Source organism: Lissotriton vulgaris, chromosome 2_1, assembly GCF_964263255.1.
Source record: "Lissotriton vulgaris chromosome 2_1, aLisVul1.2, whole genome shotgun sequence".
Classification (NCBI taxonomy): domain Eukaryota; kingdom Metazoa; phylum Chordata; class Amphibia; order Caudata; family Salamandridae; genus Lissotriton; species Lissotriton vulgaris.
In genome coordinates, this window is record NC_141687.1 from 1,211,680,977 (window position 1) to 1,211,699,259 (window position 18,283).

Here is an 18,283-nt window from a genome sequence, read left to right on the forward strand (position 1 = left end):
GCGCATGTCCACACATATTCTCACTGCTTCAGGTTGCTTCGGCTTCTTGGCCACAACAATGGGGGATACCCACGGGGTGGGTCCAGTCACCCGTTCGATGATTCCGGCTCGCTCTAACATCTTAAGTTCGGCTTCCACTTTGGGCCGGAGGTGGAATGCAATCCGCCTGTGTCGGAGGGCTACAGGGGCCACTGACTGGTCGATATGGAGTCGGACGGGAGGGCCTCGTAGACATCCAATGCCTTCGAACAATGAGGAGTGTTCTGCGACCAGGTGATCTAGGCCTTGAGCTTGCACGGTTAGGGCAAAGTGAATGAGTTCAAGTTCACGTGCAGTCTTACAGCCAAGGAGGAATCCTGATCCTTCTTGGGATACATAGATCTTTGTCTGCAGCTGCGTGGAGTTGTGAGACACTGTTGTTCGGAATACCCCGCACAGGCGCAACGGGCGCCGGGTCCCGTAGGCGAACACTTGCACTCTGGTGGGGTGAAGCGTGGGGGCATCCTCCAGGCACTGGTACACACTGGCAGCCATGAGGTTTATCGTCGCGCCGGTGTCGATGAGGGCTCTGACTGCTTGGCTGTGGACATGGAGGGTGCACATTGGTTCGTTTGATGACGAGGCCGCCAGGGTGTTGAGCATGCGTACCACGTGGACCGACGCGGCGTCTTCCTCGTCGTCGTCCATGTCACTGCTGTTTGACGTGTTTGGTAGTGGCGCTACTTGTCGCGCCTTCCTTGGCGGGCCCCTTTGCTTCTTCCACTGCGATGACAAACAGATGCTTGCAAAGTGGTTGGCCTTTCCACACGCGCTGCAGATTTTACCTTGGGCAGGGCAGGCGCCTTTGTGTGGGGCGGCACCTCCGCAACAAATGCATGATCGGTCGCGGGTGGACTGGTGCTGATGAGGCTGGTCTTTCCTCTGAGGCCTCGTACGGTTGTCTGGACGTTGTGACTTGACCGCGCACACTGGCTCTGTCTTGACCTTGACTGCTGAACCTGGCTCCATGTGGGCTGCTCGAGCCTTGGAGAGTTCTTTAGAGCGTCCTAAAGCAAGGATGTCGCGCATGGGCATGGCGTCCGTTTCCAGCACTCTCTCTCTCAGCTTCAGAGAGGAACACCCTGTATGAATTGGGCGCGAATTTCGTCTTCCGCGTCCGGGAGCCTGCACGTGCTGGCTAGTTTCTTTAGACGCGCGTAGAACACATCAACTGACTCTTCAGGGAGCTGGCGAGCTTGTCGGAGCAGGAAGCGTTCATAATCCGCGCTAGTGAAGGGTTCGAAATATCTTGTAATGGCGTCTCGCAGGGTGGCGTAGGTGTGTGGCGGGTCTCCCTCTGTGATGTCCTTGGAGATGTCGTGAATAGCTTCTCCTCCAAGGTGTAGCAACATGGCGCGACGCCGCGCCACCGTGATGTCTGCTGCGATAAAGTAGTTTTCCAATCGTTCGACCGGTATAGAGACAAAATATCGACTCCAAAATATCGACTGGACATAATATCGAGTTTTAAATATAGACTGGACAAAATATCGACTGGACATAATATCGACTACAAAAATATCGTTTTTCAGGTAAGTGAAGTAATATCGACTGTATAAAATATAGATAGCAAAAATATCGATTTTTTAATAATATATAATATTTTATAGTGTATTTTTATGTAATAATATGTGTGAATAGTGTGTATTAATGTTATAAAATATTTTATTACATGAATTTTGATTTTTATAATATTTGCGTAATGTAATTCTGTAGCGGGTTGTGGGTTTATAGGGGAATAGGGTGGGAAGTAATTTAATAATAATTAATTAATTAATATATGTTTGTTAATATTTTTAATTAATAATTAATTGATAATTAATTAATATTAATTAGTTAATTAATTAATATAATTTTGAACATATTTTGTATTAGTAAATAATTGTTAATTAATTAATTGTAATTAGTTAATTACATTAATTAGAGTACATTTTTAATATATATAATTTTGTGTTATTTTTAAGTAATTAATTTGGAAAAAATAATATTAAATATTAAAATAATTACAGCTAATGTTCTAATATATTTACTTTATTGTTATTGTTAATTAATAATTAATTGGTAATTAAATAATATTGATAAATTTTGGGTAAAGGAGCATTTTTAGGGTTCAGGGTCAGTTTTCAGTTCATGGGTAAAGGGGTATTTTTAGGGTTCAGGGTCAGTTTTCAGTTCATGGGTAAAGGGGTATTTTTAGGGTTCAGGGTCAGTTTTCAGTTCATGGGTAAAGGGGTATTTTTAGGGTTCAGGGTCAGTTTTCAGTTCATGGGTAAAGGGGTATTTTTAGGGTTCAGGGTCAGTTTTCAGTTCATGGGTAAAGGGGTATTTTTAGGGTTCAGGGTCAGTTTTCAGTTCATGGGTAAAGGGGTATTTTTAGGGTTCAGGGTCAGTTTTCAGTTTTTGGGTAAAGGGGTATTTTTAGGGTTCAGGGTCAGTTTTCAGTTTTTGGGTAAAGGGGCATTTTTAGGGTTCAGGGTCAGTTTTCAGTTTTTGGGTAAAGGGGTATTTTTAGGGTTCAGGGTCAGTTTTGGGTTTTTGGGTAAAGGGGTATTTTTAGGGTTCAGGGTCAGTTTTGGGTTTTTGGGTAAAGGGGTATTTTTAGGGTTCAGGGTCAGTTTTGGGTTTTTGGGTAAAGGGGTATTTTTAGGGTTCAGGGTCAACAAATAAGATTTTAAAAAATATTTTTATTATTTTCATTTATTATTTAATTATTATAATTTAATTTAAGTCGTTTTAAGTATATTTTAGTAATAAAAATTTAATATTAATTTAATTTAACACTGTTTTTAATAAAGTCGATATTTTTTACATCTATATTTTTGTTAACGATATTTTGTACTCGATATTTTTGTACTTACCTGTTTGTAGATACAAACTCGATATTTTGTCCACGATATTTTGGCAAGTCGATATTTTGTCCCTCGATATTATTTCAGTGATCCCGTTCGACCCACTTGCGCCACCGTGTAGCCTGCGAGGGGGGCGTACCCGTGATGGAGAATGGCTCCAGGGGGGGTACATTGGCCATGGCGGCTGTAGCAGGGTCCTGCGGGACGTCCGGGCACTTTCAGCAGGCAGGGGAAAGACTGTGTGGCTTCCACAACACTGTGGGGTGGAGTTCAGGAGTCAGCGGGACGTTTGGGCGCTCCTTGCAGGCAGGGGGGAGATTGTGTGGTATCCACAATACTGTGGGATGAAGTCGGCACTTTGTAGGCGCTCCCTGGCGCTGATCCGCTGGAAATTTGAGGGTTATTAGGGTCCGCGGGCCGAGGACATGAGGAAACGCAGTGCCGTCGGAAACGTGTAGCCGGGTGCACTCTGCGCATGCGCGGGACCACCGGGGGGGTCGCGCTGGGCCGGCGTCTCCAGGGGGTGTGAAGGCCGTGGCGCTGTGGTTGCTGGAGCCTTTGGGGCACACCGCTGCAGGTACCTGGAAGTGACACGCCGGTCACGTTGAAGAGGGCGGCTGCTGGACGGCTCCGGAGGCAGGCGGGAGCCGGGCAGGAATGCCGGAGGGCCGCGCGGGCTGCTGCAAACACGCAGGCGGGCTGCTTCCACCGCAAGGCGGACAGGGTGAGTCTGAGCGGCGCGGCCGGGGCAGGTGATCCTGGGCGCCGGGCAGAGTGCTGTGAGCGGGGCCGCTCGTTGGGCTGCAGGGCAGCGGGGGCGCCGATGACAGGGCGCGCTGGTGTAGGGCACACGGTGGGGGCTGATAAGACCACCGCTTCGTCGCCAATGTGGTGTCCTGGCCTAGGGCTGGCCTAGGGCCTAGAAATCAAGCATGCAGGACACACGTGCTACGTTTGTGGCTAGTAGCTAACTGACTACGCCCAGGGCCCTGGGCTCTTTATTAACAGGGGGACGTTCACGTTCACGTATGGGCTCTACCAAAGCCCCTTCATGCCTGAGGGGCGAAGCATGCAGAGACAGTGGGAGGGGGCGTGTGCTGCAGTGGTACACCCCACTGGCAGCAACACTACAGGGGTGAAGCTTGTGCTTTAAAACAGTGTGTCTATAGGTTTTGCTTTCAAAATGTTCACTAGGAGGTAGAACTATACATCTGGTATATGGCCCAAATCTAGTTGCATATCCCAGGAGTTGCACGCGGGCGCCTGTCTGCCTCCCTGTGCATTGCACCCCAGTCCCTTGATGCCAGAATGACACAAAAACTAACATTTATTCTGTTGTGCTGCCCGTGTGAACCTTTCCACTTCTTGTCTCCCCCAGTAAACATGTGCAGTTATGTGCTTCTAGCATAATCTTGCTCAAACACATTAACTGGCCCCACATTTGCAGTGCTATGCCTGAATGGAACAGTAAAGCCTCTTCTATCAAAACTTAATCTCTCTTCTGACCGAGCTTTCATTCTGGTCAGTAAAAAAACAGGGCTGTGCATATGTGTACTTGAAAAATAAATGTTTGTTAGTAAGAAGTTCACGTGTGCGAATGTCTCTCGCTGTTTACCTAGTTTAACAGCACCAGCAAGGATTTAATTACTGCAATTTTCTGGAATCAGACAAAATTTACTGTGTTGGGTAAAAGTTGTGTCTTGGCAGGGTGGATCACGAGTGGATATCGTTTCAATATGTCTTGAAAAAATACACAATGTAGGAAACACAGTCTGCATGAATAGCTTTAGGCAGCCATAATTCTTTACAACCCTGCAAAAGTTTAAATGATGCCACCACGAGAAACGACTATTATACCTGCTGCTCAGCCATTATGACTGCGGTGGTGGAATGTTGATGTGAGTGGTAGTGGTGGAATGTTGGTGAGTGAGAGTCAGATGCAGGATGGGCTGAGCAGCAGGAAGGCTGCTCCGGGTGGGGCTCTACATTATAATATATATCCTGGATAAATGTACTTACCTAATGTACATGGACCACAAGACATTTGTATTCACAACGTTGGCCATGATTTTGAAGAACTGCTGGTGCAAGTGGACTAAGAGTTACACAATTCGGTTTGGTGAAGAAAAACATTGAGAAACTGAGAGACAAGAAAGAGTGTCCAGAGAACTGCTGGGAAATTATGAAGTGTACAAGAAAATTTCAAAAGCCTATACCCCACCAGTGTCCTTGTGTTCTCTTCAACGACTCTGCCATTATTCGTGACGCCTACCTATTCCACCACAACGTCTTGCCGAGGCTCCATTGACCGGTGTTAGACCTGGCATCATTGGCATGAGTCTCTCCTCCATTTTTTTCTGTTTGCCTCCTCTGTTTACAATGTTTTACTGGAATATTGCTTTGGGCACTGTGCCACTGCTGATCAGTGCCACAGTGCAAGTGCTCCCTATGTTAAATTGGTACATTAATTGGATTCCATGTTTGGATTATTTGGTTTACTGTCAGTCCCTAGTATAGTGCACCAGGAGTGCCAGGGCTTGTAAATACAAATGCTGCTGGTGGGCTTGCAGCACTGGTTGTGCCACCCATGGAAGCGGCCTAGTAAAATATGTCTAAGGTCTGCCATTGCAGAACCTGCGTGCAGTCTGGCACTGTCATGCTGACTGCGCAAGTGCACCTACTTGCCAGTCCCTAAACCTTCCCTTAACTTCATATTAGTCACCCCTATGGTAGGCCCAAGGGCAGGGGGAATTGTAAGCATAAGGTAGGACAAGCCCTGATGTGTATGGCAAGTCCTAATAGTGAATTACAGCCATTTTCGTTTTTCACTGTTGTAAGGCTACCTGCTCTCCCTAGGCCAGAATGGGCTGCTGGAATTATTACACTATATAATCCGAACAGACTCAGAGAGCATGGTAGAAAGTCACGTTTAGTATCCTTGAACTCAGAATTTAATAACGCATCCTTCAGGGTGGATGGTTTATAGATTTTGTGTTTGAAAATAGCCCTTTTAGAAAGTGGCTAGTTTCTTGTCTAACTATCTACCGGTCTCTGCTGGTTTGGTGGCTGGGATGGGGCAGTGAGATAAATAACGGTGATGGATCAAGCCCTGATCTTTGGACTGGGTAAGAGTGGTCTGCTTAATTCAGACACTCTGTTCATCACCACCCCCTTTTCTGAATCGTTTTTGGCCACTATAGGTGTGGCAGGGTATACTCAGACATGAGTCCCTTTCTCACTGCTCCATCAGGATTCAAGCAAGCCGGGCCGAAGACGGCTGAAATGCCAGAAACCGGTCCCCGGTAGCTTGTCTCCTTTCTGGTGAAGAATTGGCTTGGTAGTTTAGTCTGCCCTGTTCCCATGATGCACTGGGCCAGGGACAGACTGATTTGCATATAGCCAGGTTCTGAGCTGGGATGGGGCAGTGAGATAAATAACGGTGATGGATCAAGCCCTGATCTTTGGACTGGGTAAGAGTGGTCTGCTTAATTCAGACACTCTGTTCATCACCACCCCCTTTTCTGAATCGTTTTTGGCCACTATAGGTGTGGCAGGGTATACTCAGACATGAGTCCCTTTCTCACTGCTCCATCAGGATTCAAGCAAGCCGGGCCGAAGACGGCTGAAATGCCAGAAACCGGTCCCCGGTAGCTTGTCTCCTTTCTGGTGAAGAATTGGCTTGGTAGGTTAGTCTGCCCTGTTCCCATGATGCACTGGGCCAGGGACAGACTGATTTGCATATAGCCAGGTTCTGAGCTGGGATGGGGCAGTGAGATAAATAACGGTGATGGATCAAGCCCTGATCTTTGGACTGGGTAAGAGTGGTCTGCTTAATTCAGACACTCTGCTCATCACCACCCCCTTTTCTGAATCGTTTTTGGCCACTATAGGTGTGGCAGGGTATACTCAGACATGAGTCCCTTTCTCACTGCTCCATCAGGATTCAAGCAAGCCGGGCAGAAGATGGCTGAAATGCCAGAAACCGGTCCCCGGTAGCTTGTCTCCTTTCTGGTGAAGAATTGGCTTGGTAGTTTAGTCTGCCCTGTTCCCATGATGCACTGGGCCAGGGACAGACTGATTTGCATATAGCCAGGTTCTGAGCTGGGATGGGGCAGTGAGATAAATAACGGTGATGGATCAAGCCCTGATCTTTGGACTGGGTAAGAGTGGTCTGCTTAATTCAGACACTCTGTTCATCACCACCCCCTTTTCTGAATGGTTTGGTGTGTGTGACAGGGGCTGGGTGGCTCCAGAGGTCTGAATGAGTCAATGTGGGGTGAATGAGGCATTTGCGTTTAGAGTGAAGGAAGAGTAGTTCCGGATAGCCTGCCCTGCCTGACACAATACTGGCTCCACCTCCTGCCGGGCGACTGATGGCCCTGCCCCTGCCAGTGACAAAACTGGCTCCACCTCCTGCCAGGCGGCTGACGACCCTGCCCTGCACAGTGAATATGCCAGGCGCCTCGGCCCGGCAACACCCACAACTAACCTGGGATGGGGGAAATCTCCCTGCATGGACAAAAATATCAAAGTGGAAAAGAGGTATAAAAGAAAGACCCCTGAACCAAAGAATTTAGATCACTTCTGACAAGGAAACCTCTACCAAGGACAAGAACCCAGCTGATCCAAGGACTTGCCTACCCCTTCGGCCAGTGTGCTGTTTGCTGGGGGGAATCTGCAGTTGCTTTCTTTATTTTTGCCAAGGAACAAGGAGAGAGGAACTAGGTGTGTACTCTCAAGCTTTGCCAAGAAACTCTCCGAGGGCTGGAAGCGTGCCAGCCTCCTGTTGAAGTCACAGGGCCAAAAGACTTCACCATCTACTGAAACTACTTGTACTGGAGCGTGGTACTTCTACTACTCTAAAGAAACCAGCACCCACGACGTCGCCGACGCAGCCGAATCCAGATCGACATCGTGAGTACGCCTCCAGTGTCCTGCACCTTCGACGCCGGTCGCCGGGCCCCCTCGACCCCAGTAGCGATGCCAAGGAGTAGCGAGTTCGGCTCCAGATTCAAGTGACCCTGTCTCGACACCGCTGCTGATCGCATCGACGCTGCAGCCCTTCTTGACGCCGTGAGCGCTGCTCGCTCTTTCAACGACGACATCGACAATGACACCACATCATGATTTGCCACCGTGAGCGCTGCTCCGGCCGACAACCCTCGACGCCGCTGCGGATCGCGCCGGCTCAGAGGCTCGATCGACGCCGACGCCTCGACACCGATACCTCTCGACGCCGTGGATCATCATTTTCTTCATTCTCAAAGGTACTGTGTTTGTAGGGTCTACCTTGACTCCGGGCTTGACGTAGCGCTCCTCGCAGTCGACGCCGAACCTTGGGAATAGCTTTGCCTCGACGTTGTGTGACTCCTGTGGGGGTTACTTTGTTGCAAAGACCTGTGCTTTAAGAAGAAGATTTACTTTTGTTGCTAAAGAACAGTTACTAAGAAGAAACATTACCTGAACTATTATTTTTCCTTCCAAAGAGTATTTATTGAGATTGTGGTATATTTTTATCGTTATTTGGTCTTGTGCTAAGCCTTATATAAATATCCTTATTTTTATAATAACTCTTGTGTTGTGTTCATTTGTAGTGTACTCACTTTATTGCTGCATGTGGTCATAAATGCTTAACACACTGCCTCTGAGATAAGCCTTTCTGCTCTGCCAAGATACCAAGGGGGTGAGCAGGGGTTGTCTGAGTGGGTAATCCCCTTGCCCTGACGAGAGGAGGTGGGTCCCTATTTGTCAGAAGTGTATACCTCTGCCAACTAGAGACAGCCGATTCTAACAACGGGACATTCTACATTACGTTTAGAGACTCTACTGTCACCGTTTCTCACGTCCTTACGTCTGGAGATGCTGCTGACGCATTCCTCCGCGTCATAACGCATTTTGTCAGCACGAAAACAGATACCAGCAACACAAAGCCGATTTTCACTATTGCGCGGCGACGCGCACACCATTCTTCTCACGCCGATTAATCTTTAGATCACAAGAAGTTTTTCTTTCTGCAACACGAAGATTATCTTATTCATCAAAGGGCGGTGACTCGCACACCACTCCTGTCACACTGATCTATTACGTAGAGTACTTCCTGCTCCTCATCATTATTCAGGTATTTCAGCGCGGTGACGCGCACACCTAATTATTATCTTTTGCACGGTGACGTGCACTCCTACTTATTACTACCAATTTATGAATAATTAGACTTTATTAATATACCTCCTACTTTGAAGTAGATTCTATATTCATGTGTTTTCATATCCATATTTTTTAGACCTTATAACATACGCTTAACAATACATTTTTATTTGAGATTTTATCCTTTTTTCTCTATTTTTACTTTCCATTTTGTTTTTCCTTACCCTTCTTACTTTAGTCTCTTCCTTTTAAGTCTTCATTATATTATGGCTACACAAACTGCTGTTCTTCCTTCTCCTTTTTTACCAGAACCTGGAACACCCAAAATTAAATGGACACAATGGTACAAATCATTCAACAGTTACATAATAGCTATTGATGGTTAAGACTTTGCACCTGTGAGGAAAAATGCAATGTTATACAACTCCTTAGGCAATGAAGGGCAAAGGATATTTGATCACCAACCTCCTATTGTTCGTCCTCCATCTGATGATTGGAATGAATTTACTGAAGCTGTCTTGAAAGATGAGCCAAGCATAATTGTTGGAAGGCATAAATGTTATACACGAAAACAACATTAACAGGAAAGTATTGATACGTTTTTAGCTGAACTAAGAGTGTTAGCTCTTTCATGTGAATTTAAAGGGCCTATTGACCAATACTTAAGAGATCAAATAGTGGTGAACTGCTAGAATGATAAAGTTCAAGAAAGAATATTCTGCTGTAGGAACCCCTCACTCATTGAGTCATTAGAAATTGCCAGAGGTATTGAGAGATCTGTTTCTGCTTCAAAAAAATTGGGTAATTCAAAAAACACTTATATTGAAGCTGTCAATAAGGTTACTCCTCAAATGTCAACACAACCCGTAACACAACGTAACAGAACACCTAATGTTAGACATGAGTGGAAAAAATCAGACAAATCTCTTCAATGCTTCAGATGTGATTCCAAATCACATTTAGCGAATGCTCCCAATTGCCCTGCTATTAATAAAACGTGTACGAATTGTAAGAAAACAGGACATCTTACCTCTGTTTGCAAATTTAAAGCTAAAGTGATGCATGTAGAATCTGTTGAATCTAATTTAGGAAATCCTTGCAGTACCACTGTTAACAAAAAGCTTCTGTCTGTAGACATGGTTGATTCAGCAGATTACGTTAATAAGGGTGAACCCGTTTGTGATATAAAAATTGATGTTATAAGAACGAAAGTCACTGTAGATTCAAGGTCAACTGTTACCATTCTTTCAGACGAATTCCTCTTTAAAGAGTGGAAAGATACTACATTGCTTTCTCCAGATATTTATACAGTGGCCTTTGGAGGTTAAGAAATAGATATGATGGGATATTTCACTGATGAACTCTACTTTAAGGAACGTATCATTAATTCTAAAATGTATGTGGCTAAAAAGGATATAATATTCTTGGTCAATTTCGCATGATTTTAAGACCTGGTACAGATAACACCATTTCTTTAGAAAATGTCTCCAATGTTGCTACTTTACAGTCTTAAAATTCATTGGTGAGCATTCTTGACAAACACAAGTCCATTTTTAATGACAAACTTGGCTCAGTCAAAGGGTTCCAACACAAAATCATATTGAAACCTAACGTTAATCCAGTCATCCATAAAGTTAGACATGTGCCATTAAGCATCAGAGATAAACTGAGTATTCATCTTCAACAATTATGTGCAGATGGTGTCATTGAACTAGTTGATTCTTCACTTTGGGTGTCTCTGATTGTCGTCGCAATTAAAAAGAATTGTGCTGAAATTAGGTTGTGCATAGATTTGAGATCTTTGAATAAAAATATACAAGTTGATTGTTTTCCACTACCACACATAGAAGATATGTTAGTACAATTGAAAGGGACAAAAATGTTTTCCACTATAGATTTGAAAGCGGTGTACCATCAAATTGAGCTTCATGAGGATTCTAAAGATTTGACCACTTTTAACACACCCTTTGGAGCATTCAGATTTCTGTGGATGATCTTCGGGCTAGCTTCAGCAGTTTTAGTGTTTCAAAAGCTCATGTTTCAACTTTTTGGTGATGTAAAAAATGTTTTAGCTTATTAAGACGACATTTTAATTTGCTCTGATTCAGTTGAAGAGCATTTAGACATTTTGGATCAAGTTTTGAGCATTCTAAGCAAATTTGGTATGACAGTCAAAAAAGAAAAATGTAAATTCATGCTTAACAGTGTAGAATATTTAGGTCATGTAATTTCTGATTCTGGAATCAGTCCTAAACAAGATTTGTTAAAAGCTATTAAAGAGTGTGCTCAACCATCAGACAAAGACCAATCAAGATCGTTTTTAGGTTTGAGCGAATTTTATTCCCGCTTTGTACAAAATGTTGCTTTTATCAGTGAACCTCTGAGGAAATTAACTAGAAGTAATGTTAAATTTATGTGGAGCAAAGAACAACAAAATTCTTTTGAAAACCTAAAGGATTTAATAATTCATGCTCCTGCGCTCAAAACTTTCAATGAAGATTTGATCTCTTTCATTACTGTAGATGCCAGTAATATGGGCATAGGGGCTGTTCCCAGTCAAATGGTTGAGGGCTATGAAAACATAATTGCTTTTGCTTCCCGGGGGCTTTCTGTATCTGAGAAAAATTACAGCACCATTGAAAAGGAGGCTTTAGCCTGTGTTTGGGGTGCTAAATATTTTTCAACACATGTTTGGGGGAGAGAATTTGTACTAGTTTCTGATCATAAACCATTGATCTTCATTTGGAATGATAAGAGTCTTAGGAATGCTAGTTCCAGATTAGTTCGCCTATTTTCCAAGATGTATGATTTAAATTTTTTTATGAGACACATTTCTGGGGGAAAAAATTTAAAAGCAGATTTTCTTTCTAGATGTCCAATTGATGATAATAATGTTGATACTCTTTTGGATGACAAATATTTTAATCAATGGACTGACCTTGACAAAAGATACCATATCTCATTTTGATTGGTTGCAAGCTTCGAGTTCTGACAATTGTCAAGTCATTCTTAAAAAATTTGGGCCAGATGTAGGTAGCCCAATACCGGTCGGTAACGGCTGAAATGACCGAATTTCGGCCGTTACCGAACGGTATTCGGCTATTGAGATGTAGGTGGCTACATTTCAGATTCAGTAATTTACCGAATCGGTAATTACCAAATATTACTGATTCGGTAAACTTTACAGAATACTTACCTACATACCATTTACCGATTCTAAAATACCGAATCGGTAAAATTCGGTATTTTAGAATCGGTAAATGGAACTTACCTACATCTGGCCCCTTATTTCTAAGGGTTGGCCTAGAGAAAACCAAATTGACAAAGAGATTATTCCATTTTCCAAAATAAGAGTTGAGTTGAGTGTTGAAGAAGATCTTATCATGAGAGGTACATTTCTTATTCCTCCACTCACCATTAGGAAGAAACTTATTTCTTTGGCCCATAAAGGTCATGGTGGAATTACTAGCACCAAGAAAAGATTGAGGTTATATTACTGGTGGCCTGGAATGGATATTCTTGTGGAAACATCTATAAGTAACTGCTTTGAATGTGCTCATGCAGAAAGGTCCCTTCACACTGCCAATATTCCTTTATGCCCGGTAGACTTGCCTGACAATCCGTGGGAAAAACTTGGCATTGATTTTATTGGCCCTTTTGGTGGTCTCAATCAAGGCTTAAGATATATTTTAACTGTGGTTGACTATCATTCTAAGTGGGTCTCTTATGTATTTATGAAGGATCCCAATACGGAAAATGTTATTGGATTTCCCCAACAACTCTTTAGGTCTGAAGGGATACCTTCCACTGCACTATACAGTCCACAAGGAAATGGTTTAGAGGAGAGAGCTAACCGGATATTGAAGGAGTCCATACAATTAGCTTCTTCTTCTGGATTACTTGTACAAGATGTAGTAGGAGATAGAATATGGTCTTACAATAACTCTACATTCGACCACAGGTGTTACTCCGTTTGCTTTGCTAAGGGGTAGACAGTCTTTCAATGAACTCTCTCCAAATTGGGTCATGTCAAACATTAATTCCATTGGTAATGTTCCTTCTATAGATCAGGCTTGAACTAATGTTAGACATTCTCAAATCAAATCTAAACTCAGGTATGATGAGAGTGAACATGTTAAAGATGAATTGTTTAATGTTGGTGATAAAGTCAGAGTCAGAAGACCATTTAAGGTAAAGGGTTCTAGATTGGTACTGTTATGGTCACAGGTGGAAAATGGTGGAGTAAAAGTAATATTGCGAAGATGAAACATGGAGATTTCAATGAGTGTCATCCAGAATTACATTCTCAATTGCTTGATGGTTCATTTGACATAAATGTAAATTCTTCTTTTGAGCCCGTTTCAGATGTGGAGAGCTTGTCACGTGATGTTGTATCTCACAGAGTAACTTTCTGTGGCAAACAAACACAACATCAACATGTAGAAGATTTTTCCTCTTCTTCTAATGTATTAAAATCACAAGCGGGTGCAAGTTCAAGACTAAAATTTAGACCTAAATATCTTGAAGACTATATTACTTAATCTTATTTGTGTTAAAAACAATATTAAGTACATTTTGTCTTTTTCAGTTCTAGCTTTGCTTTATTCATGTTTTATATTATAGGAGGGAAGATGTGTTTCATTCTTTTATCATTGTAAGTATAGTTATTGAATGTTCAGGTTAGGTATGCATGCATTTTTCATTCGCTCTGTTACCTGGCAACATAGAATGTTTTCTATTGAAATTTCTTCTCTGCAGTTGGAGACAGGAGGCTGAACTAGAGAGACACTCTGTTAGACCAGGAGCGCTGTATCTCTTTTGAGAATAAATCTTACTTTTAATTCCCACTGGATTCTGGATATTTCTTCTTTGGATGCAACACAACTACATGATGAAATGGCAGAAAATAGCAGACAATGTGATGCTTAATCAACTCTTATGCATATGTCCCTGCCAGTATTCTATGAAGATATGATTAGGGGTTGTTTTACGCATGTTGGAAATGTCTGTGCACACATGAAGCAGTTCATACTGCTGAGAAGCCTTTAGGAACCTAAAGTGCAGTTTGTGTTTACATGTGTGCACAGAGTTGGTGTGGAGCTGAACAGGATGTTGATACCTGCTCAGGTGATATTTTGTTGGGACAAGCTTCGGCAGCTGTGTCCGTTAAAGGTGTGACTTTTAAATCTCCTTCTCACGTGCCCCTACCTTGTCTTCTGAGGGGGCGTGTGGAGCACTTCCGTGGCGTGTGGAGCAGTTAGACAGCGCAGCTCGTCCGTGCACCCTTCATAATCTTGCGAGAGACGTTGTGCAGCAAGTACGTGTCTAGAGCCACCCGGCATCCCTTACATTTGCGTTCCGCCATAGTGGTAATCTCCAGAAAAAGCCACAGGTGTTTTCCCTTCATTGCAAGGCTTTTACTGGGAATGGTGAGTACGAAATCCCTAATTGTTTGAAATCTTGTTCTGATCGGTTCAACGTCCAGCCATTACTGTACCTATAATGACTTCAATGACTTGCTGTCCTGTTTATACAGCTTCATTCTGACTGAATTCTCTCAAGTCTTGCAGCAAGTCTAGTTTTCTTTTTCTTCTCTTTTCACTGTTATTTATGGGGACAGTGCCGTACTTTGGGTGAGAGGTCGCTCACCAGTATTTCTTTCTCTTTGGTTTTTATGTGTGCCCATTGGTTTTGGGCTGAGATTTCAAAAGTTTTGCCATGGAGAACATTGTTTTTCATGCTTGTATGTTGTGCTGTATCTTCCATTGTTCTCTAACAGGGTTTCCTGTTCAGTGCTTTTTTTTTCTTTAATAATAAAAGGTTCTTCGGTGTGTGCCCTGGTTGTTTGCTGTAAGGATGTTTTAATGACTTAAGCGTACCAGGGGCATCAGAGTTGCAGTTCTTTGTGGTAAAGAGTGGCTTTGCCTACCCATATTGTATTGGGTTACTGTGCTGTTGTAGGAGTAATATTTGTACATTTTTGGGCCAAGTTGGTAGGTCAAAGAAACATGGGTCCTATGGTGCCTAGGTACATTGTTGATTTGGTTATGAATTGTGCTTGTTTTGTGTCTACGGTGAATGGGTTAAGGGCAGAGAGTAAGCTTAATGAATGAAATGTGTGTCCACTGTTACTACGGGGCAAGAGTGAGGGACAGTATTAAGCCTACTCATAGGTGGTTGAAGGTTTGATGTGGTTTTTTTTCCATCCTACTTCGTGTTTGGATGAAGGGCAGGGTAGATGCCAAATTATTACGGATGTGTAGCAGAGCGGACCCCAATTTTATGTGATTTCAGTGGGTTTTTTGCACCCTGCCTATGGGGTAAGGGTGACAAGCAAAGAGGAAGCCGAACGTTTGAACTATGAGTGAAGCTATTTTACTTGGTGTAGTGTGGTGTTCCACACTTACCACCCTAACTTCGGGTTTTGGTGTAGAGCAGTGTTAATGCCATATGTTTGGTGTGGAGTGGTGTTCCACACTTACCACCTTAACTACAGATAAGGGTGGAGGGCTGTGTTGATGCTTTTTGATTGGTGCGGAGTGATTTTCCACATTTTCTTAGGTTTTTTGTTGGTGTTGTTTGGATGGTTCCCTACCGCGCCTCGTTGTTGCTACCCTGTGTACTACTTTCTCATTGGCCTGGCCAGCCACCTTTTTTTTAAGTCTCGCCTGGGGTTAGCAGCGCATGCACTGCTCTCGCCATGTGAGGGCTTCTTGGAGTCAATATGGTTCCAGAAGTTCTGTCTTAGCTCTGCCTGCAATTTTGATTTGTGCGCGTTTTTTTGCGTCATGGATTATGCAAAACGCAGTGTAATGATTGCACCAGAGGCAATCATTACACTGAGGGTTGCCACCCTGTCCACTTTTGGCACCGCCCACTGGGATTGGATCTTTTACTTGCGGCGGGAGACAGTGTTTCTTAATTAGCCGCTAAGCACTTTTTTGGTATTACCGCGTTTATTTTCAACAAAGGCTGAGGTGGCTTGTATTTTAAAGAGCTTTCACTGTCATGTGCTTATTATAACTTGGGCCATCAGTTTTTTTTAAAATGAGAATTCATTGTCATGCGCTTTAACTAACTTTAGTGTTCGTGCTTTTTTTTAAAAAAATGAGCTTTCACTTTTATTCTTTTTTTCCATCAGTGTTCCTAACGTGCTTTAACGTACTTTTTTGTTCGTGCTTTTTCACTCGCTGTGTCTAAGTATGCTCAGCTCATTAACAGGCACGACAGGCGTGCATGGCGGCTTCTTGCCATGCGCTGCACATGTGCAGAAACACTCCTCAACAAGCCCCACATCTGTGCTCTGCAGACTCCTGGACACTACAACCGACAGGGGCTGGACATGCTAGCAGGGACTGCCGGGAGTGAGACAAAGCGCTGCACTCGTGCGCTTTAACTAACTTTAGTGTTTGTGCTTTTAAAAAAAATGAGTTTTCACTTTTTTATTCTCTTTTTCTATCAGTGTTCCTAACATGCTTTAACTTACATTTTTGTTTGTGCTTTTTCACTCGCTGTTTCTATGTATGCTCAGCTCATTCCCAGGCACTACACATGTGCATGGCGGCTTCTCGCCAAGCGCTGCACATGAGCAGAAAGACTCCTCCACAAGCCCCGTATTTGTGCACTGCAGAATCCTTTACACAACAACCGACAGGGGCTGGACATGCTAGTAGGCACTGCCGGGGAATGAGACAAAGCGCTGCACGCATGCAGGACAGTTCCTCATCACGCTCTGCACACCAGCCGGATGAAAACTCACTCACTGTGTCTAAGTGACAAGCAGACCACAAGAAGGGGTAGTAGGAGGAATAGAGACTAGGTCGTCCTCCAGGCATGTAGATCCAAAAGAAAACCCAAAGTGTTGGGTATAGAGACCTAGTCCACAGTCAAAAGGCTCTAGACTCGTTAAAGTTAGAGCAGTGCCTTGCAGAAAGAAAACATTTTTTCTTTCTTGAGTCCCCTCACTCACCAGGGTTTCCCCATGGTGACATGCTTCATCATTCGGGCCATCCCAGTCCTCTACGAACTGGGGCGTGCTGCGACTTGCCGAGTTACGTAGGAGCAATTGTAAGAAGACTATGTGTTGTGCAATTTTTGGGGGAAGTGGATTAAGTGATTAAAAATACCTTGCTAGTGGGCATCAACAAATTTTATTCCTGCTCCTAGGTTGGTATGTCTAAAAGGGGGGTACACTATGAAACCTAACTGTAATGAGTTGGTCTGCAGTGTGAGATCAACATGTTTCAAGCTTCTCCTAGCTCTTCCTCAGGACCAGACAGGGACCAGCCCTGTGTATGCCACTCCTAATGTACCTAAATAGGAAATAAACAATTTGTGAAGTGAAGAAAATTAATAAATAAAGTGCATGCTGCTACTTCTAAAGCATGCGCTGTTGGTACATACGTTCCCTATGTCACATTGTAAATCTGAAACGGAAAAATGAAGAGATTGCGTTAGAAGACAAACCCCCCTCATATTGAGGGTGGGTGGCGATTAATTGCTTCCAATATTGCAGTGCTCCATAAAGGTGAGTTGCTCCATACTGGCGCGTGCAGTCTTCTAGGCAAAGGTGATAGTGCCTCGGAACAATAAAAACATGCTTAGTAAACTTCTCAGGCTACCGTGTTTGTGCCTAGAAGTGATCAGGGCATGCTAGTATTCAGGGCATGCTTGTCTGGTGCGCAGTGTACGTGTTTATGCACTGCCACTCACATTCAATCATTCATTCACTTACAACTGTAGTAGTGACATACAGAAAAAACACTCTTCTAGTAATCATAAGGTAGTTCGTTACTTTTTGGTTTGAGTAATCTCGCTCCGTGGACTCGGGGAGGGGGGGGGGGCGGTGACACCCTGTGAAACAATCTTGCTGTGAATGAAATTTGATGAACGTTAGTACTCGCTTTTGGCAAGGGAAAGAGTACTTTGGGCATGGCAATGCGCTCGAACACTGATAAAATGGCCGTCAGTGGTTTACGCATTGTTGTTTGCAACTTTGTGCATAGGTCTTGGCCTTAACCGAAGGTTACGGCGGACTCATGGAGTGACAGCTATTCCTGTGAAAAGAATGGGCCCTTACTTCAATACGTGGGGCACCTTGTGAACACACCTCTTCTTCTCCCCGCCGGACCGCATATTAACGCGTCTCCGGCGGGCGACCGGTATTGTAGTTTCCTGTTTGTCCCGCGTGGTCTAAAGAGCTAGACCGCGCGCGAATAGTTTAAATGCCTCCCTCTGTTGGATGGGATGGT